The sequence below is a fragment of the Ambystoma mexicanum genome, chromosome 3q (genome assembly GCF_040938575.1).
Source record: "Ambystoma mexicanum isolate Mex_15411 chromosome 3q, UKY_AmexF1_1, whole genome shotgun sequence".
Taxonomy (NCBI): domain Eukaryota; kingdom Metazoa; phylum Chordata; class Amphibia; order Caudata; family Ambystomatidae; genus Ambystoma; species Ambystoma mexicanum.
In genome coordinates this window covers 36,926,207-36,950,086 of record NC_090926.1, presented here as the reverse complement: position 1 = coordinate 36,950,086, position 23,880 = coordinate 36,926,207, and the positions used below count along the sequence as shown (strand labels likewise).

The following is a 23,880-nucleotide window of genomic DNA, read 5'->3' as shown; positions in this document are numbered from 1 at the left end:
TCATTTCCATTGTATTTTCTTGACAAACTGTCGTGTGTTTAACTTCACATTTTAATAATTTCTGTATTATCAAAGGTATCTTTGCTCTTAGGGTTGTTGTTTGTTATAACTTTCTTTTCAGATTTTTATGTAACAACTTCCACTTCAACAAATTTTTGTCATTGTATTAAATGTTTTATTCAGCTCTTTGGGGAGGAAGATATGTAGGGAATTGAATGTTTGTTATGTCTCGTGCTGTCACGCGTTGCCTATGTTGTTATTAGAACTTAGACAACAGGAACGGTTGGAAGGGCAACGAAGAGAGCAGAGGCCTCCGGGTGGGCTCGTATCAATAAAAGAACTCAAACAAACTTACCATCTCCGGAGGTCTTTACACCTATGCCTTCCCTCCTCTGCCTTTGATTCATTGATCTCAGGAGTGCCTCCAACTGCACTCTCCTGTTCATAGCTCCTTGATGGCAAGCCAGGTTCTGGTTCTGGTTCTCGGAGCTTCAGCAGCTATCAAAATGCGACCCAATCAGGTAAAAAGTAAAAGTGCTAACAAAACACCGGAATACACTTGCACACCAATTCTCAAAATTGTAGGTACATAAGAGGTTAGTATAATTCAATTGAATGTTTTAACAGAATTTGAGGTGCAGGGAGAGAGACTCAGCCTTGGTATCTAGGCTGGAATATACTAGAGAACAGAGAAATTTAAATTATGGAAAGCTATGTCCCCTGCACACTTTCGATCAGGCGATAAGCCTAAGGGATATTATGACAAAATTGTTTTAGTCTCAAAGACTATTTAACATCAAGTTTTACATGATCAAAACATGTATGGTGGTGATGAAAAAAGAAAAATACATTCAAAAATGTTTTTCATTAAATGACTCCTTTTTGTTAGAGAAAGAGAGGTCTTCTCCTTTTTATTATTATTTTCAAGATGGCCCAACGCGTTTCGAGATTCATTTTCTCTTCATCAGGGGTGTAAATTCCAAAACAATTTTTCACATTGATCTATAGAAATAGAGATTTATAAAAACCATTATTAATCTTATCGAATTTTTGAAAGAAAAATCAGTAATTTTTAACCAACATTCATTCAGAAAAGGAACTTGTTCAAATGGTCACATTGTCACAAATGTCACATAGAACTTGAAGCCGCTAATATGAAAATATCCTCAACCGAAAATACCAGTTTTTGTTGGTAGCTTACTTCTTTAGATAACTACATAATTACTTAAAGATTAAAAACACAATTTTCAGAATTAGACACCTCTATACTTAATTAGAAGTGGTGGGTGTATTCAGTCACAGAAATGCCTAGAGGGAGTGGTATTGGGGGGAAAAACATATAAATCAGACTCACCCTTCTTCTGAAAGAAGAGAATAATGCAGAAGTAATGTACTCAACCGGAATGCTAGGGAGTTTCACAATTAAATTAGCATGACAAGTACAGCTGCTGTGATCATGTCAAGTAGAAATAGAGAATGGCTGCATTCACCTAAGGGAGAATGTTTATATCAGTGTACTTGTAGAATTTAAGGGCGTAGAGACTATCCAGAGAGAAAGGAAGCCTAACTTACTTTAAAGAAAGTGCCAGATGTAGCAGATGTTGCGATCCACGGCCGAGATGCGGTCAGGAAGCGCAGCTTTCCGACCGGATCTGCCGCAGGTTCTTTATATATGGCAATATTAACAAGAAGACGTCACTCGCGCATGCGCGAGCGGCGCCATAGTCTGTGATATCGCACGCGCGAGCGGCAAAAATGTAAAGAGAACCACAAGATGTGGTTTGGAGGTGCAGAATTAACTGGGTAACATAACTCGCGCATGCGTGAGCGGCGCCACAGGCTGTGACGTCACCCGAGCACGTGCGAGCCGCGTATTGTAAAGAAAACCACAGGAAGTGGTTTAGAAATGCAGAGACTACTTCAAGAGTAGAAGATAGAAATAGCGTGTCGTCATATGCATAAAATGATGTTCATGTACGCAAAAGTAGCGTAATAATGAAAAAGACAATAAGATGTTATGTTTTACCCACGTGGGTGACGTAAAAAGTAAAGTGCACCAGTAATGATCTGAAGAGAATGATACTTTTAACTTAACTAAATATTCTGAGCCTAATTACACATGCAAGTATCTATATTTACATTTTTATAAAGCACATTATTGGGGGTGTATGATGAAAGCAGCTGCCGTTTCCATACGATAATCATTCTCATCTGGCCCAGGATGAGCAGGGCAGGCCTGCACCTAGCTATGTGGCCGCACTGCCCGCCACGGTATCCTTTGGTGTGCGTGAGCTGGCTCTCCATACTAATATGGCTGCCGGCGCGTGCGCCATACTCCCAGGAGACCTACCCCCTCAGCCTACCATCAGCCTTGCGATTAGTTCATGCTTGCTTCATTGTTGGAGGCAGCATGAAGCCGGAAGGCCAAGCCAGCTGAGTACACCTCCTCCAAAGGCCTATAACCCCTGGCTGAGCCTGTCCAGGACAAGAGGGCCATCCGTCCAACCAACCATCAAGGTATTTGCATTTTTCGAGTTCTCACTACATTGCAATCCCTTTCCTGCCTGTACTAGTGCCACACTACTCTGCTATCTCACCAAAAATCATCCTCCACCCACCAGCTATCCCACCCCCATGCTCTGCTGTACCTTGCATCCTACTATATTGAGTCAAGATCCTGTTATCATATTTAGCGCTTCGCAGCCCACCGCCACTACCCCATGCACAGATTCTGCAAGGCTCACCCACTTGAGAAAAAGAAATACACTTGTCCTGTAGACGGCCAGAATAAAAAGAAAAGACACTAGGGATAGGGCCTCATTACACGGTAGGTGCTAAAAAACGGGATTTACCGGCATGGCGCTATTAGCGTGTCCGCCCTCACAGGAGACCGCCAATAGCGTACCATTACGAGTAAACGGACACGCGCATAGGGCCATGCCGGTAAATGACCCTACCGCCATGCCCCAAAAGCACCTTACCGGGCCCGCCCAAAGTGCTGATAGCACCACCGCCCTCACTGTACATGCTATTAGCGGTCACCGCTATTAGCGGTGACCGCTATTAGCATCGACCGTTAAATTGCGGAACCGGAAATAGCGTCATCGCACCGGAACGGGAAAGAGCACGGCGGCCATCTTTAAAAACACAATCCATTGCCATCCTCTGCCCCCTTGACCATTTTGGAGTTGGGAGCTGTGTGAAATCATCCGTGACACCTGCATCATGCCCAAGGCCTTGAAGAAAACCTGTGACAGGCAGCGGAAGGAAAAGTATACTAACGAGGAACTGGTCATGTTGACACAGACCCTTGCAGAGCATGCAGAGGTAGTCTTTGCTAATAACATGCGCCGCGCCACCTTGCTCAAGAAGAAAGCCATCTGGGAGGAGGTGGCTGTCAAAGTCAGTGCTGTGGGCAGCAGCACGCGCACTGTGTGCGAATGCAGGAAGAGGTGGGACGACCTCAGGCTGCGGGTGAGGGCTATCCTGGCGGAGAACCACCGCATTGCCAGTGCCGGTGGAGATGGCTCCCCAATACGCCTGAAGGAATGGGAGGAGACATGCGCCAACATGATTGCCACCGAAAGCATCGAGGGAGTGGGCAGCATGGAGGTCGGCGTGGCTACCACTTTCGATGCAGGTGAGTGTACACATGACAGGATGCGGTGTGAATTTACAGTCACCCCCATATGTGAGCACAGACCCCACTCATGCATGGACACACATCCACACATGCATCCATCCATCACCATGTCAGTGTCAGACCCAAACACGCACACATCACCAGAGACAAGTCCCAAACTCAACCATGCATGGATGAGGCACTGAACTGGCACATCACCTGCATCCACAACTGCTAAGTCCCAATGGCCACAACTGCATCATTCCTGTAATTTACATTGAGTATATTGAAACGCAACCAATGCCATCCCCCTTCTCGTCCCTGACAGGCTCACATACAGATGGGGAGGATGCCGCTGATGCATCAAAGGCACCACCTACATCCAAGAGGCCAAGGGCACAGGAGCCGGAGGATACCCCTGCAACATCCAGGGGCAAGGGGGGAAGGCCACACCTGAAGAGTGGCAGCCTACGTCACAGTGCCACTGCCAGGGCAGCAGTAGCTGCACCACCAACTGTGGCCCCACCACCGGAGGCAAACCCACTGTCAAAAATGCCAGACACCCATGGCCCACCATCAGCTGCGGCAAGCTCTGCTGGTGAGGCAGCCGCCACTGACCCCCAGTCCGATCCAGAGGACACCCTACTCCAGCACATGGAGATGCACACCCCAATCCCCCCAGGAAGCCCAGAGGCAGTGGCATCCCAGACCCCTGGTTCTGATGGGACTTTTGAGGACACCAACCCTGCAATAATGTCACCCATGCTACCATCACCTGTTGCATTGGAGCCATCTGAGGGCACGGCATCCAATGCACGGTCACCCGGCACTGACCTCCAAATTTCCGCCATCTTGCAGCGCCAACAGGAGCTGACCGTGCTGGTTGGCCAGCATGTCGCTGAGGCTGCCAATCTCACTGAGAACATAGTCCAGACGGTGAGGCACTCCACTGAGCGCATGGATGCCAACACGGACAGGATATGCAATGAAATTGCAAGTCTTAGGGAGGTGCTTGTCCGCATGGCAGACACAATGGACCGCCACTTTCACCAACAAGGCCAGTCTGCCCCATCCTCGACTTCCGGGTCGACACAAACAAGCCCCCTCAGGCGCTCGATGCGAACCACCAGGCACACGTGTGGCAACCCTCAAGATCCTTCCAAGGACAATTGCAATTAGGGGGTTGATGGGGATACCTTGGTGTGCATTGGCCATGGCAAAAATGGCAGAGACATGAGGGACTGTTGTGGGGGGTGGTGGGAAGGGTGTTATGGGTCTGTTGTGGGGGGTGGTGGGAAGGGTGGTATGGGTCTGTTGTGGGGGGTGGTGGGAAGGGTGTTATGGGTCTGTTGTGGGGGGTGGTGGGAAGGGTGTTATGGGTCTTTTGGGGGGGTGGGAAGGGTGGTGGGATGTTGTGGGGCTTGCACTTCTTCACCTTTATGTTAGTCAATACACTGGTTTCTGATGAAAACACAGCCTTGGACATCTTCATTGTGTGTGTGTGTACTTCATTGGCGACAGGGTCCATTGCATGCTCTGAGACATACACCAGTGCATTCCTCCCCATATCCATGTGACAGTACGAAAACATTTTCCGCAGATTGATTGGCTGATCAGATGCTATCTCACAGCACGTGCCTCCTGGCCATCCCCTCTTGCAACGCCTGCATCCCCTTCACCTCCGTCCACATCAACATCATCATCCTCATCATGTGCTTCTATCCCAACGTCAGGGGGCAGTGGGCCATTCCGTCTGTCACACATATTGTGCAGCATGACACATGCCATGGTGATCTTGGCCACCTTCTCATGTCCATAAGGAGAGCAGCACCAGACCTGGTAATGCACATTGAACGTGACTTCAAAAGTCCAAAGGCCTGCTCAGTCACGATGCGGGTACGGGTATGTGCACGATTGATTACCTCCTCGTGCCGGTTCTGTGGTCTCCGTACAGGTGTGAGGAGCCAGGTTTTCAGGGGATAGGCCGCATCACCTGTATGGGGGGATGAATGGGGTCCTGTTACTGTTCACCTCAAGGGCGGCCTGTTCACATCACACAAATTGACATAGCATTGTGATGCAAGTGCTAAAATGAGCGCATACATGCAGATGGTCTGTGTGACAGCAACGTGCAAGTGTGTGGCCGACCCTGCAAGTAGAAATGGCACAATAATGCCTACAACAGTAGTTCTCACATGTCCTGGGTGTGGCCAGGTCTTAGGTGTCCCTGGCCCAGGCAAATTTTGTAGCGCACTGCTTGTGTACTGACATTCTGACACCAATGTTGCCATGCTGTGAAGCATCACTTCCATGGTGCTATAGGTGTGTGGTTCAGTGCCATGTCTAGGGGTGTTCCCTTTGCATGCATTCAAGGGTACATTGCTGGATTGATGCTGTGATGCGCTAATTCTGTATTACTATCTTGACGCCATGTTGCTGATTTGTGTAATATGTGGCGTGGCATGACGTGCAATGGGGATGGATGTGTAATATTTTGCAGCCTGCATTGTTCTCATAGTCGTGCACCTTCAAATTGCATGTGGATTCTTCTCAGGTACATCGTGGCCTTCCCTGAAGGACATTGGCGTACATCTGTATGTCCATTTTCCCTACGGACGCCAGTCAACACCCAGTTGGAGTATGTATCTCCCCCCCCCCCATTCACACCCAGTTGGAGTATGTATCTCTCCCCCCCAAATCACGCTGCCATGTGCTTGCCCTGCTACTCACCAAGTAGCCACGTACGTTGTCCGGTGTGTCGCTCCATGTAGCGTGGCATACTTGAGTCCCGCAGAACCATGGAATCATGTGTTGATCCTGGGAATCTGGCACAGTAATGTGTGATTATCTTGCTGGCGTCACATACCATTTGGACATTGATAGAGTGGAATTGCTTCCTGTTTCGGTACACTGCTTCATTGTGATGTGGGACCACCAATTCCGCATGGGTACAGTCGATGGCCCCGATGCAACTTGGGATGCCTGCCAGTGAATAGAAGCCAACTTTTGTGTTTGCAATCTCCTGGGCAGTCTGTGGCATGGATATGTGTTCAGGTGCATGCTTCAGGAGTGCATCGAGTACCTGGTTCAGCGTGCGTGAGGATACTGGTTGTGAGATGCCATGCATCTGTCCCACTGTATGCTGATGGGTGCCTGTGGGCAGGAAGTGGAGCACTCTCACCACCTTCAGTAGCGGGGGGATGGCAGTTCTGATGTCTATGAGGCTCGCAATGTCGTCGTGGATCATGTCCACGATGCTGGTGATGGGAGCCCTGTCCAGATGGTACAGGGTGTGTATCTGCTCAGGGGTCAGGTTGAATGGACTGGCTCTGATCCTGGGTACTGGTGGGTGCCTCTGTGGTATGATTAGGTGCCGTTGTGGTGCCTGCTGTGCCTGTCTTGCCCTCCTCCTCCTCCTCCTCCTCCTGCGTCTCCTTTGTGCTGCCTGTTGTTGTAGCAGCTGCGCTGCAATGTGGTCCTCCAGGCCATGTAATGCTGCCAGTATCGGAACCATCTTGGTGTGGGGAGGGGTGTGGGAAGGGGTGTGGTGTGCTCCTTTTGAGCTGCCACAGTCTCCATTGCCTTCACCTGTGCTGATTTGGTCCACCTGTGGCAGGTGGGAACACTGCCCATTTCCCTTAACGGGTGGTCCGCGATGCCGGTATTTGCACCATGGCGGAAAGGGGGTGGGGGGATTTACCATGCCGCTATTAGCATGTGCACTGGCCTTGTGATGCTGTGCTAATAGCGGCATGGCGTAATTAACGGAATGGAGGGTCGCGCGCACGCGGCCTGCCCGCTATTAGTGGCACCGTAATTAGCGGTGCCGCTAATAGCGGTGTGCCGGGTCGTGATCCACATGGGGATTTAACATTACCGGTAATTCATTACCGGTAACGTTAAATCAATACCGCCTTCCGTGTAATGAGGCCCATAGTGTCCAATTATTTGTTGCCGAAACATATGCAGACATATCCAATGGATAGAAACAAATATCCTAACATATGAGAGATAATAACAGCTGCCTCTTAGTTTAACAAATGTGTTGAAATAATAGTTAAATTGACAAATGCATAACATCCGGTGAAAACACAGAAATTGTCAAGAAGTGTATGTATAAACCTGTATATCACGTACTAAACCCACTATTTGCTAAAACATCTGATTAAAAAAGTCACAGTAGATTTGTTTTTTTTAATGTATATGTGCCTTGTGGAAAGTGCACATTAACTTTCTTAATTGTTCTGATTTTATGGATTACTGTTTTTTTTAATACATTTTGTTTTAAAAGGTACAACTATTGGTCTGACATGGCAAATGTGTTGTGACTTAATTAGCAAACACCACCATTGTGTAAGACTGCCCAGCAGGTAGCGGATAGAGAAAGAGGTAGTCGGTCTAAGTTCACCCTTGTTTTGCTTACTTTCCCACTGTAAGTCCGACCCCACTTAAACAAAAAATTGTGAACCACCCATATGATACCACTCACCCAGGTTTATAGTGAAAAGGGTGAATGAAAAAAAGTCGAATGTCAAAATCTCGAGAAAAAAAATCTAAAAAAAAAAGTCACATTTTTTTTAATGACGTTTTTTATTCGAAATGTTTTTTGTTTTACCCATTTTTTTTATTCCCGGACCCCAAAATAAATATATAATTAAAAAAGAGGGAATTCGACTTTTTTTTTTTCGAGATTTATTTTTTGAGATTATTGTCATTCGACTTTTTTTTCTTGAGATTTTGACTGACCACCACTCACCCACTTGGGTGCCTGCACTAAACTGCCATGTGCCTCCTTACCAATATTGACACCTAACAGGAATAATAGATTCCGCTTGCGCAAACTGCCCACCACTCACTGACAACATGCCGCAACCCAGATCTCTCACGACTTGGCAGCCAAAACCGTAAGCAGATCACCCATCTTCAGTCAGCCGCCTCCCGGAACACCAAACGCTTTTCAGCTGATCCCTTTGGTCCGGCATGCTCAGCCCATGTGACTATGCAAAAACACACTGCACAGAGCACCGGCCCCCAAGCACATATGAAACCCCTAGAAGCCAACCTGCTATTAGCACCACCGTGCAGCACCCTGCTCCGGATCTACTTTGAAAAACTGAATCCCAAAAGCTTGAGTTACACAATTGCAAAGCCCACTTGTTTGCATTTTGTAACTCAAACTTTTGGGATTTTGGTTGTTTGTCCCCCGCTTTGCATTCAATGTATACGGGGACACCCCTGCCACTCCCGCAGCCCATAATGCCGAACTAGGGGAGCAGGGGACACACCCGCAACCCCTGCTGCCCTTGTTTGGTATTATGGGCTTCAGGCTTTTTTACCATACTGAGTGTGCACCAAATGCTCCATGACTGCAGCCCCCACTTTTCGAATACCGACCACACCATTGTGATGAAATCACGCAACACAACTCCACACTCATTTGGGATTCCTGCATCAACCCACGCAAGCACAACTCCTAGACATGCCAGCAACCCTAACACCACTCTACCACCTTGCAAGAAACACGCACACCACAACTCCCTCCAATCACCTGCACATTAAATCAACACTGCCTTCAACCAGTATAGCAAGCATCTCGCACACATCTGAGCCCTACCACGTACACCATGCCAACCACTCCCCAACAGCCTGGCATCCCAGAGAATGCAGCTAACCCAAAATCTGACAGAAGCAACGTGGACAGTGTAAACAAACTATCACCTGGTCCCAGCAAGACTACTAGCAATGGTCAACTAACCCCTTCAGGCAGACCCCCGATCTGCGTCTCAAATGACACCACCAACCATCTGCCTCACAGCAAGGTTAGAAGCAGCCTGCCTACTAATCCCATCTAACCCATGCACAGCTAAAAAATCACCCAGCAACCCACCCATCAGCACGCCACCTGCCCCGCTGTCACAGCCTAGGTATTGGTATCCCAGTTGTCGCAGATATAACTCTTCCGGTTATGGAAAAGTAACTTTCTGTCTTCAAACACAAACGTCTTTAACGTGATATGCCAAAGACTTCCCCCCCAAGAGCTCAGCCTACAATGAATCTATCCCACCTGTCAGGCTGAGGGCTTGAGTGAAAAGGCAGGAGCAGACTCGGCAGAGCTAAAGGAGGGAAAAGACAGAGCAGACGTTCAGTATACAGCCAGGTATTACCGTATTAACAGCAAATGACACCCCCCAAGTACCCACTCTTACCTGGTCCGTAGCAAATATATACCAGTAGCCTACTAGTAGTGGACACAGAGAGGAACTCAATTATCAGGGGTGATGGAGGGGTACTAGTGCTATAGGATCTCAGTGCAGCGAAGCGTCCCAGAAAATATCCACAGTGTTCCAAAGTTGCAGCAAAGCGTCCCAGAAAATATCCACAGTGTTCCAAAGTAAATGCAGCAAAGCGTCCAAGAAAATATCCACAGTGTTCCAAAGTAAATTGCAGCAAAGCGTCCAAGAAAATATCCACAGTGTTCCAAAGTAAATTCAGCAAAGCGTCCCAGATAACATCCAGAAATAAAAGATGGTAATAGTAAACAGGGAAAAAGAAGTTAGCGTTACTTCACGCTGGTTCCCTTAAATAACGTACTTGAATACCAAAAGCGTCACAGCCAAAGGACTTATAGAAGAGGAGGTCGAGATGCAAACCAAGTTCAAGGATTCCGGGAGATCAGTCGAAGAACAGGACGGGAAGGGCAGGGGCGAAGGCTCGGAATTAGCACAGGGGAAACACGAGTCAGGAACAAAGCTCGAAACTAACACAGTTTAGGAGCGCCGAGCAATCAAACAGGCAGTACAATATACGGACTTCAGAAGACACGGCAACGTGGTACGTGCGTGTCACGTGACTAATATAGCAGGAAATTTGGGAAATGTAGTTTTCAGTGGGTTCTGCGTGTTGAAGAGCGCTCATGTAAACGCCATGGCAATTTCCAACCATAACGGGATGTGACACCCGCTCTTTAAGCAGTGCCCTAATCAATGCCAGAACTCTCCAAGCTCACCCCCTAGACATCCACAACCTCATATCTCCAACAATTTGAACCTCCTAGCGATTACAGAAACTTGGCTACATGACGCCCTGGCCCAGCCCGCTCCATGGCCATCCCACCTGGATTCACCATCCATCGTAGTGATCGACTCAACGCAAGAGGTGGAGGGGTAGCTCTGATTGTAAAAGACAATCTCAACATTAGGAAGTTCTGCTCCACTCAGATACCTAATTGTGACTTGCTCTTCCTCAAACTATCGCTTTCCCATACCTCCACCATCACCATGCACATCATATATCGCCCTCCAGGCCCCCATCTTTGTTTTGAAGAGGATCTCCTGCATATCCTTAATTACAAAATTAAGCTGACCTCGAAAACTATCCTATAAGGTGACATCAACCTTGGACCTAATGGCAAGACCTTAATGCGACAGCTGTAGCCACATCCCATAAAAAAACACCTTGGGATTTACACAACATATCACCAGAACCACTGTGAAAAAACTGAGGGTATTCTCACTCCTGAACCCCCTGGATCCTCTTCTCAGGTGGCCAGGGAAAGGCCATCGCTCATGGATCCCGTCCCTGGGAGTGGAGAAGCGAGGGAGGATCACCTGGGTGGTGGGTCCTTGGGGATTGGGAGTGGGGTGCACACAGGTAAGACAAGGTATCCCCCTTTTCCTATTGACGACCAACCTAACCTCCCCCGACCTTTATGGGCTATTGTAAACCAGCTCCCCGAATTTTCCCTCATGTGACACTTGACTGTACTGAGACGAGAAAGATACAACTAAGAGTGATGAAAACTATGCCATTGCACCACTTTAGTACTGAGATGAGAAAGAGGCGACTAAGAGTGATGAACACTATGCCATTTCACCACTTTAGTACTGGGACGAGGAAGATGCCTGCAAAGTGTTGTGAAGGTCAGGTATGTCCCCTTAATCATAGTCAGGCAAGCTCAATTGAGAAAGCACACCTGCAACCTGTTAAAGGTTTGCAGGTGTATTCAATGAAAGGCAGAGAACACCACAGGGAGAAGGCCTGTGTGGGGGAGAGCAGCAGGGGACCTTTTTTGAGAGGAGGCAAGCCGTTAGAGGGTCTGCTGTTTGCAGAACACCGAGATTCTGGGGACTTGAGAGAGAGGTGGTCTCACGAAGCGTGGCGTGGGAGCTGGGGCTTCTGGGACAGACTGAAGGCGGAATAGGCCATCCTTCTCCCTTTAAACAAAGGTGCTCGTTCTCCTGTGTTGGTGAGCAGACACAGGAGTGTCCGAGGGGCAGAAGGTGGACCCCTAACATCAGAAGCAGAAGTTTGTGTGCTTCATGTTGTTGTGAAAGTTATCGATGGGACCGGTGAGTTTCTGACAGATGAGAAACCCAGGATAACTTGGTATGTGAGGGCATTAGCAGTAGCATTTCCATTGTTGAAGTTTGAATAGGAATACTTTCTATCGGAGTGGTCGTGCATCTCAGAGAGAATGTTTTCGAAGGTTTCTGGTTGTGGGAAACTTAAACTTAAGCGAAACCAATGCATATTGAATACCGAACAGAAAAGAATCTTAAAATTAAGCAAAACTAGTGCATATTGAATATCGAACTGAATGGAAAATTAAACTGCATGAATGTATATTGAACACCAAATTAAATGAAACCCTGAAGTTAAGGATATTAAATGTGGAATGGAATAAAACGTTATGGATCAAACAAATAAAGAGAACAGCCAAGGTGCCCATGTGAAAACAAAATATGGAAAAGGGCGCAAGTGTGACAGAGAGTCATAAGAAGGTGGCGTGCAAACAAAATACCCTCAAAATGAACTTTTGTGAATGAATGCAGTATGGCAAGGCCAAAGACTGGCAAGAGGTGTGTGACACGTGATGGCAGAGCCACGAAGCTGATAAGGAAAAGCAAGAGGAGTGTAAATCTGCACATAGAAGCCAAGAGACTGATAAAGACGAACTGAGTGAAGGTGACTTGGTGCATTATAGCCAGTACCAAAGAACCTGTATTGGCTGGAGTGCCCAGGGATCCTGGTTGCGCAACCTGCGATAGGTGGACCGTACTGTCTGACAAATGCACCTAGACCAGTGTTAGAAATCTCACCCGCTAGTCCCTGAGAATCTGTCATCCAGGTGGCCAGGACACAGCCATCGCTTTTGGATCCAGTTCCTGAGGGTGGACCAGTGCGGGAGGATCACCTGGGTGAGGGGTCTTCAGGGAGTGGAAGTGGCACTCAACTTGGGAACTCAACCCCCACCCCTTTCCCAAAATGAACGTTTCCTCACGGACACCTCACTACACGAGAAAACTGACTAACACCCGAGTTGTATACCTTACATGTTCCAATACAAAGGTCAGGCAGGGCCAGGCAATTACTGCTGACCATTACATACACCTGACTTCCATTACACTTCCCCACACGGATAAAAGGAGGAGCACGAAAGCACCCTCTGAACAAAGCACACAAGGAAGCAACAGTTCCAAGATAGCAGTTTAATACAAGGCAAAAGAAGAGAAAACCAAAGAGGATTGCAAGGAGAGAAGTGCCCTTGACCTTTTCAACGAAAGACCATTACTTTCATGAACCTTCAAGAATAGGAAACGTAAGACCAGGAATCAAGGCTGAAGAATCCTGCATTTTGTGTCAGAGGTACCGGGGGCTCTCCTGCATCGATAGTCAAGGCGGGGAGAATTGTTTGCCTCTGTGATACTGTCCTTGGCTTCCACAACAAAACAGCAGCAGTGAAGTCAGCACAGTCGGTGGGTTGGGGAGACTGATACCAGACCGATCTGTGTTGAAGCCAAGGTTGCAAGCAGCAACATTCTATAATGAAAACTGAAGAGAACAGTGTATGAAGCGTATGTGACAAGGTAGGCGAACACAAACCGCACATGAGTGATTGAACTTTAAAGCCAAGATACGATACCGTAGACAGAGTGGTCTGGCACCATGTGGGTGCTCATTCGAAAGTCGCTGTTAGGTATCCAGCTGAAAGGTGGCAAACGTGAAGAGTGATGAAGAATTGTGAAATCGAAGTGGTCCTGCAATAGGTCAAGCAAAACCCTGTGCACATTCAAAAGTCTTCGATAGTTGAAGAAAAAGTATATGAAGGTGGTCTGAGCCCGGCAGAAGAAGATCAGCTAAAAGCTTTGGTTAAAGCAAGTTTGTGTAAAGTTTTGTTGGAAATTGGAATTAGTTTGAGCCCGACGGACGGAGACTTATTGAACATTGTTGTCACGCCTCCTCCCTGCCATACCATTGCTAGACAACCTTCCAGATTCACGTCCACCACCCCTAACCATGCACGCTTCATACGGCGTGTACCCCATAACATTCATCGCACTCAGCAACTGAATTACCAAGGACGGCTACAACCTTTCCTACATTGGAATCTGCCATGGCGCTTCTCTCCAGGACGGCAACCCTCCACGGGTGCCGGGAGACTACGATCCAACGCACGAAGTGCTTCCGATCAGGTGACCAAACGCCGGCAACAGACGGCCAATCGCCGGCAGACTCCCCGTGCAGCGTCGAGGGTCACATGACGTGGACTCGCGTTTCCCTCGTGACTGTATCACGTGATTAATTCAACACAGTCAAAAGGACAGGGGAAACACGGAACAAACGCTTCACAGCTGCTTTTCAGAGTGCTGCACAGCGTTTTTGGATCTCGCTTAGAATTCGGATTTCTTTGACCACGGAACGTTTCACGGATTGCTTTTGGTCTCTTCCTCAGGCTCAAGCGAACTTTAATCTTCAGACTTCACGACCTTTGGCTTTGCACAAACTTTTTGAACTTTGGATATTGGACCTTGGTTATTGTTTTCTTGGCTTTCGACCCTGGTCTGTTAACGGATTGTTTACGGATCATCCACTGGCTACCTGACCTACAGGTGTATTCCATCAAGAGTGCCCACAAGGACCCTTCTGTTCCCCTAACCCTTTAAGGCATCCTGACCAGCACATTTGGGTAAGCCCTTTAGCTTCTTCCACCATATTCTATTGTGATCATTGTGACTGTCTGCCCTAATCATTTATTGCCTTACAGCGGTCAGGGGGTCCTTCCGGTGTTCCTGGTTCCAGCTTGACGGCACTCTACACCTGTGGCCTCAAGAATTGCATTGGTAGTGATATTATTCTTACCAGTGTGGTACTTGGGGACGGAGGTATCTTCATCTACACGACCATCAAGATCACAACAGACTGTGAAGCCTTTTGGTCGTCCAGATGGATACTTCTGCCGGGGATCCAGTGGCCGCTTTAATGCAAGCAGTCACAGCCCTTAGGACTGATATGGCCACAGCTACCACCGCTATTCACCATAGACTGGACGCCTTAAACAGCGTCCAACATCCTTTACCCGTTGATGCTGAATTTGGGGACGCTGCCCCCCAGAACCCTGTTCCTTCCACAGTTCCTCCGGCTCCCTCTCTGCCCCTCCTGTGGTACTCCCTAGCCCCATTCCCCTGGCAGCCCCCGAAAGGTTCCATGGAGACCCTAGGAAATATCACACTTTCTTAAATCGGTGCAAGCTCCATTTATTGTGCCGGCCCTTGGCATTTCCTGATTCCGTCACTAAGGCAGCTTTCCTACTCTCGCATTTGTCAGGAGTGGCAGCCACTTGGGCAAACCCTTTTTTAGAAAGTGACCATCCTGCCCTATACAACTTCGACCTCTTGGTTAATGAAATGGCAAAAGTCTTCGACACCAGATATAGGGCACAATCCCAGGACTTGGAGCTTTTGGACCTCACTCAGGGCAGACAGACGCTTATAGAGTACATAACCCGCTTTAACCAGCTGTCTGCGGAGACGTCTTGGCCTGAAAACAAAAAGGCGGTTGTATTCTATAGGGGTCTGAGTAGCGCCTTGAAGGATGCCCTCTCAGTCGTCCCATCCCTTCCGGCTATCTATTCATATCTGGTTGCTCTGGCTTTACAGGTGGATGCCCGAAGGACTGAGCGAAGGGCAGAAGCAGGTTTTTCCGGTCATCACACTTCCCCCTCAACTGATCAAACCCCAGAACCCATGCAAGTAGGCGGGATCCGTAGCCCCATTACTCATACTGAACGGGAACGTAGACGTACTGACAATGCTTGTTTCTACTGCGGTATCAGCGGCCACTACTTAAAAGAATGTCCTCGCCGACCCAAAAACAAAAATCCGGGTTTTCAGAAGGCTCGCCCCTGAGATCGGGGGTACGGGCGAGCATTCCACTAACCCCCTCTGATATCGCTTTTGGTCCCATTAAACCAGTGGTGGTCCAGGCTATGCTGATCCCAGCCCGGGAACGCATGCATTCGGTTCACATTGTTATCGATTCAGGTGCCACTGGCTGTTTTATTGACATCACACTGGCTCAACAACTCAACCTACCATTGATCACCAAAGAATGTCCTGAACCAGTACAGGCCGTAGACGGTACTTCCCTCGCTTCCGGCCCCATCAAGCAACAGACTGCTCCTTTGGAAGTCGTAATCCAAGGTACCCACAGAGAAACATTAACCTTTGATCTAATCACTACCCCTCAGTTCGGGATTATCCTCGGGATACCGTGGCTGAAACAACACAACCCTCTGATCAACTGGAGTACCGGACAAGTGTTTTTTGAATCCGAGGTCTGTCAGCATTTTTGCCTGGTAGAGTCGGAATCTTTGTCCAGTCCCGCAAGAGTACTAGGAGCCGTGGCTTCCCTAACCTTGGAAGACAGTATCCCCACAACCACTGCCACTTTATCTCATACTGTTGGGGCCGTCACAGCCGGGATACCCTCAGTATACCAGGACTTCCATATGGTGTTTGATAAAGCCTCAGCAGAGGGCCTACCGCCTCACAGGCCGTATGACTGCCCCATCGACTTAATACCGGGAGCTCCGGTACCGAGGGGTTGCATATACTCACTGTCCCAATCAGAAGAACAGGCCCTGAAGGATTACATCCAACAGGTCTTACGGTTAGGTCACATCCGCCCCTCTTCTTCCCCAGCAGCAAGTCCCATTTTCTTTGTTCTGAAGAAAGATGGTGATCTGCGCCCTTGCGTCGATTATCGGCGGCTAAATTCCATCACCATTAAGAACAGATACCCCATCCCGCTCATTTCCACGTTGTTGGACAGATTGTCTCACGCATCTATCTACACAAAACTAGACTTACGTGGGGCTTACAATCTGATCCGTATGCGAGAAGGGGACGAGTGGAAGACGGCGTTCTGCTCCCGACAAGGACTGTATGAATATACGGTGATGCCCTTTGGGCTTTGCAACGCCCCAGCCACCTTCCAACATTTCATAAACGATTTGTTCAGTGATATCCTAGATGTATATGTAGTGGTCTATCTAGATGATATCCTGATTTTCTCCCCCACTCTGGAAGAGCATGTCATTCACGTCAGAGAAGTCCTGTCCCGCCTTAAAAAAAACGCACTATTTGCTAAACCTGAAAAATGTCTGTTTCACGCCACCGAAGTTGAGTTCTTAGGATTCCATATTATACCCGGGGGCCTCTCCATGAACCAATCTAAGGTCCGCGCTATCACGGACTGGCCCTTCCATGTTACACTCAAACAACTGCAGTCTTTTCTTGGTTTCACGAACTTCTACCGGCGTTTTATCGCTGGTTTCTCCTCCATTGTTGCGCCTTTGACTGCACTAACCAGCCCTCTGGTCCACTATCACTGGACACCGGAACATCAAACAGCGTTTGATACCTTGAAGGAGAGGTTCACCACTGCCCCTGTTCTTCAGCACCCCGATCCTGAACGCCCTTTTGTTTTGGAAGCAGACGCTTCACCGTTTGCATTAGGTGCAGTTCTCTCTCAAGCCTGCCCTACCACGGGTCGACTGCACCCGGTGGCTTTCCATTCACGGAAGTTCACTTCATCCGAAGTGCACTATACCGTGACGGAGAAGGAACTATTGGCCATTAAAGACGCTATGCAGACATGGCGGCATCATCTTCTAGGGGCTAAGCACCAAACCACCATGTATTCCGACCACAAGAACCTACAGGATTTGGCTTCCCTGAAATGCATGAATAGCCGTCAAGTACGCTGGCATCTGTTTTTTGCTGCATATGATTTTGTAATAAAGCACCGACCCGGGGTGGTTCATGGTAATGCAGATGCTCTGTCCCGCCCCCCTGGGGGCGAATCCCTTCCTTTGTTCCCAGATACCTTGCTAGGAGAAGGCCATGTTATCTGTGCCTGCACCCCCTCACCGGCCATGTTAACTACCATCCGCCACTGGGTTGTTCACAATAGTCATGCAGTCAGTGAATGGGATCTTATAGTTCAGGACGGCTTACCATACATGATACATGGGAAACTATTTGTGCCCACAAGTGACACGCGCACCCAGGCTCTGAACTGGTTGCATGCCGCTGCGATCAATGGCCATCCGGGACAACGCCGTACCCTGGATCTATTGAAACGGTGGTGTTGTTGGCCATCGATGAGACGGGATGTAGAGAGTTACATGAATACCTGCTCAGTATGTGCCCAATGTAAATCCCGAAGGGGTCGTCCTCTAGGTCTACTTCAACCACTACCCATACCCCCGAAGCCATGGCACACGGTTTCGATGGACCTGATTACGGACTTACCTCGCGTACAGGGGTACGACACCATTTGGGTGGTGGTGGACTCTTATACCAAGATGGCCCGTTTCGTGCCCAGCACAGGGATTCCCACGGCACCAGCACTGGCCCGATTGTTTTTCAAATCCATCTTCTGTCTCTTTGGCCTGCCACAGGTTATAGTGTCTGACCGGGGTACCCAGTTCACTTCTCCTTTTTGGCGGGCTTTGACCAAGTTGCTGGGCATTGATGTGCATTTCTCTTCCGCTTACCACCCTGAGAGTGATGGTCAGACAGAAAGGGTGAACCAATCCCTAGAACAGTAATTGCAATGCCTTACCCTCCAATATCAGGACACATGGCTAAATCTCTTGCACTTGGCGGAATTCGCCTATAACAACGCTCTACACTCTTCAACAGGCTTCTCTCATTTCTATTCCCTTTATGGCCAACATCCTCGTACCCTTCCTTTCCCAGATTTCACACCTATGGCCACCCCTGCTGCCAATGCCTGTGCTCGCGATCTAGTCGCTGTTCACGCTCAAACCCTTGTCCATTTGCGGGAATCTCATGTCTCCATGAAGAAAGCGGCCGATAAGAAATGGTTGGTTGCCCCGGAGTATCGGGTGGGGGATCGGGTGTGGTTTTCTTCCCGGCATTTACACATTCCTGGTTCCCGTAAGCTGCTCCCTCGCTTTGTCGGTCCTTACCGGATCTCCAAAGTCATTAACTCAGTGGCTTTTCGCCTCTCCGTTCCCGCCTCATGGCAGATCCACCCAGTGTTTCACTCTTCTCTGCTCAAGCCCTGCCCTGCTCCTACCCGTATCATTACACCGCCTGCTCCTGTTTCAGTGTCATCCCCTGACGTATTTGAGGTCAGTGCCATCTTGGGTTCCCGTCTCTGTAGGGGTCAGTTGCAGTACCTGGTGGACTGGTTGGGGTATGGTCCTGAGGATCGCTCTTGGGTTTCACCTCGGGATGTACGGGCCCCGCTTTTGGTTGCTCGTTTTCATCGGGACCATCCTTCCAGCCCACGGGGTCGTGGGCCGTTGGGGGGGACTCTGTCACGCCTCCTCCCTGCCATACCATTGCTAGACAACCTTCCAGATTCACGTCCACCACCCCTAACCATGCACGCTTCATACGGCGTGTACCCCATAACATTCATCGTACTCAGCAACTGAATTACCAAGGACGGCTACGACCTTTCCTACATTGGAATCTGCCATGGCGCTTCTCTCCAGGACGGCACCCGTCCACGGGCGCCCGGAGACTACGATCCAGCGCACAAAGTGCTTTCGATCAGGTGACCAAACGCCGGCAACAGACGGCCAATCGCCGGCAGACTCCCCGTGCAGCGTCGAGGGTCACATGACGTGGACCCGCGTTTCCCTCGTGACTGTATCACGTGATTAATTCAACACAGTCAAAAGGACAGGGGAAACGCGGAACAAACGCTTCACAGCTGCTTTTCGGAGTGCTGCACAGCGTTTTTGGATCTCGCTTAGAATTCGGATTTCTTTGACCACGGAACGTTTCACGGATTGCTTTTGGTCTCTTCCTCAGGCTCAGGCGAACTTTAATCTTCAGACTTCACGACCTTTGGCTTTGCACAAACTTTTTGAACTTTGGATATTGGACCTTGGTTATTGTTTTCTTGACTTTCGACCCTGGACTGTTAACGGATTGTTTACGGATCATCCACTGGCTACCTGACCTACAGGTGTATTCCATCAAGAGTGCCCACAAGGACCCTTCTGTTCCCCTAACCCTTTGAGGCATCCTGACCAGCACATTTGGGTAAACCCTTCAGCTTCTTCCACCATATTCTATTGTGATCATTGTGACTGTCTGCCCTAATCATTTATTGCCTTACAGCGGTCAGGGGGTCCTTCCGGTGTTCCTGGTTCCAGCTTGACGGCACTCCACACCTGCGGCCTCAAGAATTGCATTGGTAGTGATATTAGTCTTACCAGTGTGGTACTTGGGGATGGAGGTATCTTCATCTACACGACCATCAAGATCACAACAATTGTGTTGAAAGGGATCTGAGTCCGACTGAGGGGGATCCGAGATCTGGGCCTGACTGAGGGGGTTCTGGGATCTGAGCCCAGTTGAGTGAGATCTGGGGTGAACTGTGAGTCACCTGAGAAAGTATATTGTATGAGAAATTGGATGCATAAATAATTTACGAACATTGTGTTGAGAGGATCTGCGCCTGGCTGAAGGGGATCCGAGGTGAATAGTATATCGCCTAAGAAATTGAGTACTAGTGAAAATCTGAAAGAGACAAAGAATTTATGGTTTGTTTGGCGCATCAGGCCCTCTGAATTAAGAGACTTTGAAAGGCAAAGAGAATTTTGCACGGAATGCCCTGATGCTAATGATTGAACTGTATCCACATGCTAGAGAAGCCAGAGATTGTGCTAAGCTCGAGTGTTCCGTCTTGTCCTGTGCTGAAAATGTTGGGAAGAGAGGCCAACTGCCTGAACATACTGACATATAATTTTGTGAACATTTCTTTCTTTTTCTTAACATTGTTTCCCACACTATTTGTATTTAGAGGTGATGATTGGCAATAGGTTTATTAGTATAGGTCCTTTTATTTCGACAAGACACTACTAGGACTGCATTATTGTTATTTGATGCTCGTAACTTGCTTACATCTGTATATTTAGGATTAGATAGGCATTTTTCAAACCCTTTTTAAGTTCAATAAACACCCTTGAACTGTGGTCACTTGTGTCTGTTTTACGGTTGATAACATGCCTTCCTTACACCAGTAAACCCTAAATGCTGAAAGGACATTGTGGTGATAAAGTTAAAGTCTTGGGGAAGGGAACCCTGAGACTTGAGGAACTGCATTGGCTATCTTGAGAACAGAGCCTGAAGAACTTTTTGTGTTTGAACTTTGTTGCTTTGAACTTGGGGAAGGGAACCCCGAGGATTGTTTGGAACTGTATCACCTTGAACTTGAGAAAAGTAGAAGACTTTTTGTAGAACTTCCTTACACTTAGAGAAGGGGAGCTGAAAGAAAGCTGCGAGCTGGAAGAAGCTCAGAACTTTGAGTTAAACACTATTTCTTTTATTATTGACATCCCTGCACATTGTTTAGCTTTAGTTGTGAGGGCAAGAATAGGTTTTGGACACAGACAGACTTTTAAGTTGAACTTTTTGACTCAGACTTTCCTTAGTTTCTTTTAGGTAGGGAAATTCCACCTTAGCATAGGGCAAGTTAGGCCTTCTACCATCCTGACATTTGATTTAATAAAGTATTTTATTTTGAACTTTAAGTCTGTTGTCTGTGTCTTGCCTCATGATGCCTTCATACCACTTACGCTAAAGGCCGGACCGTAGACTGGCTCGCAGATCTCAACTGCCATGTCTCTATCTTATCCAACATGCCCTGCCCATTTACCGACCACCACATAATTTTATTTTCCATCCCCACCTCCAGCCCACCTACACAAACCAGTCCTCCCTTACTGCCCACCATCGCCAGGAGTTCACATAACCTAACCAAAGGCAGAATTTTGCCCTTTCTAGGCAATCTCCAGCCTACCCGCTCTCTTAGCACCAACCCAGTCACACTAGCCGACCTATACCTCAAAATTGACACAAACGCTGTTTACATCATCGCCCCCCTAGCACTATGCAAAACCAAACCCACCACTCACCGCAAATCTTGGTTCACCCCAGACCTCCAATCGATTTGTGCCAAAAAGCAAGAGTCAAATGGAGAAGATCACCTTTGCAGGCCTCTAAATCCAGCTTCTCCACTGCGGCCAAAAAGTACAAACAGGCTATCCTGCTAGCAAAAGACACAACCTACAACACTAGACTTGCCAACACCAAGTAAAGCACTCACAAGCTCTTTACCATCCTTAAAGAGCCCAAATCCCCCTCTGTCCCGCCCTGAAACTTCACCAAAGACAAGGCTCGGTACACTAACATCCAGAACGCCTTTCTAGGTAAAATCTCCTACTTTCACAAAAAAATCAAGTTAAAACAAAGCACCATCAGAACTAACATGCAGCCCCTCTCATCAATCAATTGACCACTGTTCAGCAAGACCTCCCGCCATTTTAATTCAACCTGGTCACCAAAGTCACCTCCATTCTAAAAGGTCTGAAACCATCCAGGTGCAATAGCGATCCGTTGTGATCTGATGCCCAGCCACAGTTATTAAGGATTGCTCAGAAGCCCCAACACCGTTCATCACTTCATTCATTAACGCATCCTTCTCCTCTTGCCTGGTCCATGCTAGCCTCAAGGAAGCATGGGTTCTGCCGGTATTAAAAAAATCTTCCTTGGACCCTGCGATACCCACCAATTACCGGCCCATCACAACAGTCCCATTCCTACTAAAGATCCTGGACAGAGCAATGTCCCTCCAAATTCAGTAATATTTGGAGATCTATCGCATCGTAGGAACAGGCCAATCTGGATTCCGTCCTGGTCATGGCATTGAATCAGCTCTGCTAGACCTTAAGAATCAGCACAACCAGATCAAAGATGCAGGAAAGCCTGCACTCCTTCTCCTTGACCTCTCAGCAGCGTTTGATCTGGTAGATCACTAAGATCCTCTGCCATCACCTCACCGCTGCAGCCTACTTCCTGCCCAAAGGCACCAGCTGGATCACCTCCTTTCTTGCTAAAAGAACTATTAGAGTTTTCACGGAAAACACAAGTGCACCTCCTTAGCCAATCTCATGCGGAGTACCACAAGTCTTGTGCATCTCCCCCACCCTCTATAACATTCTTAAAAAGCCTCTCTTTGAACTTCTGGGTGTTCCTGCCATCTCCTACACTAAATACGCCGACAACACCCAAATTCTTTTCCCTCTTTGAGGTGATTATACAAATGACTCCTCCACACCACTTCATATCTACCACACCATTAATGCATTGATGGCCTCCCACCTACTCTGTCTGAATGACAAAACAACTGAAATCCTCCTTGTGGGATCCCCAGCCGTGTTAAAAAACCTTGACCATTGTTACTGCTCCTTCACTATAGACGGCATCTCAATCCCTTTCTCGCCAACAGTAAAGATTTTGGGAGTCCACCTTGATGCATCCCTCTCCCTAACTCGCCATATCAATGCCATTGTGTATTCCACGGCCAACAAAAATTATGAATAGCCTGTAGGCCGTTCCTTTCCACCGAAAGCTGCTTCACCATCGCTCGTGCTGTCATCTGATCGAGATCAGGCTATTGCAATGCTCTCTTCACAGTCACATCAAAGTGGAACATCCACAAAACGCAGATGATCCAGAACAATCCATTTTGTGCCTCCCCCTTAACATCCCGAGGAAAGATCATATCTCTGCAGCGAGAAGAGCCGTTCACTGGCTATCGATACAAGAGCGCAATACATTCCAAACACCATCAATCACCCACAAGTGCCTCTCAAACTTTTCTCCTTCCTACCTCATTCAGAAATTTACAAATGTGCAATCAATGAGACCGACCCAATCTGCCCATGCCAACCGCCTCATCACTCGAAGATTTAGATGGGCTAGAGAAGATGGATCCAGCTTCCCAGTCATGGCAGTGAAACATTGGAAATCACTACCACCTGCCCTGAGATCTGAGCAATCCTATTTGGTCTTCGGTAAACATTTGAAAACATATGTTCAGCAATAATTATGTCTACACTGTCAATGTCTATTGTAAAGCAGCTAGCG

The 23,880-nt window shown here is 48.1% G+C and overlaps 1 protein-coding gene across 1 annotated transcript in view; it reads left to right on the top strand.

Moving 5' to 3' along the window:
- Positions 1–23,880, top strand: part of LOC138582062 (thiosulfate sulfurtransferase-like) — a 57,306-nt gene that overhangs the window by 28,559 nt on the left and 4,867 nt on the right. The gene's annotated exons all lie outside the window — the stretch shown is intronic.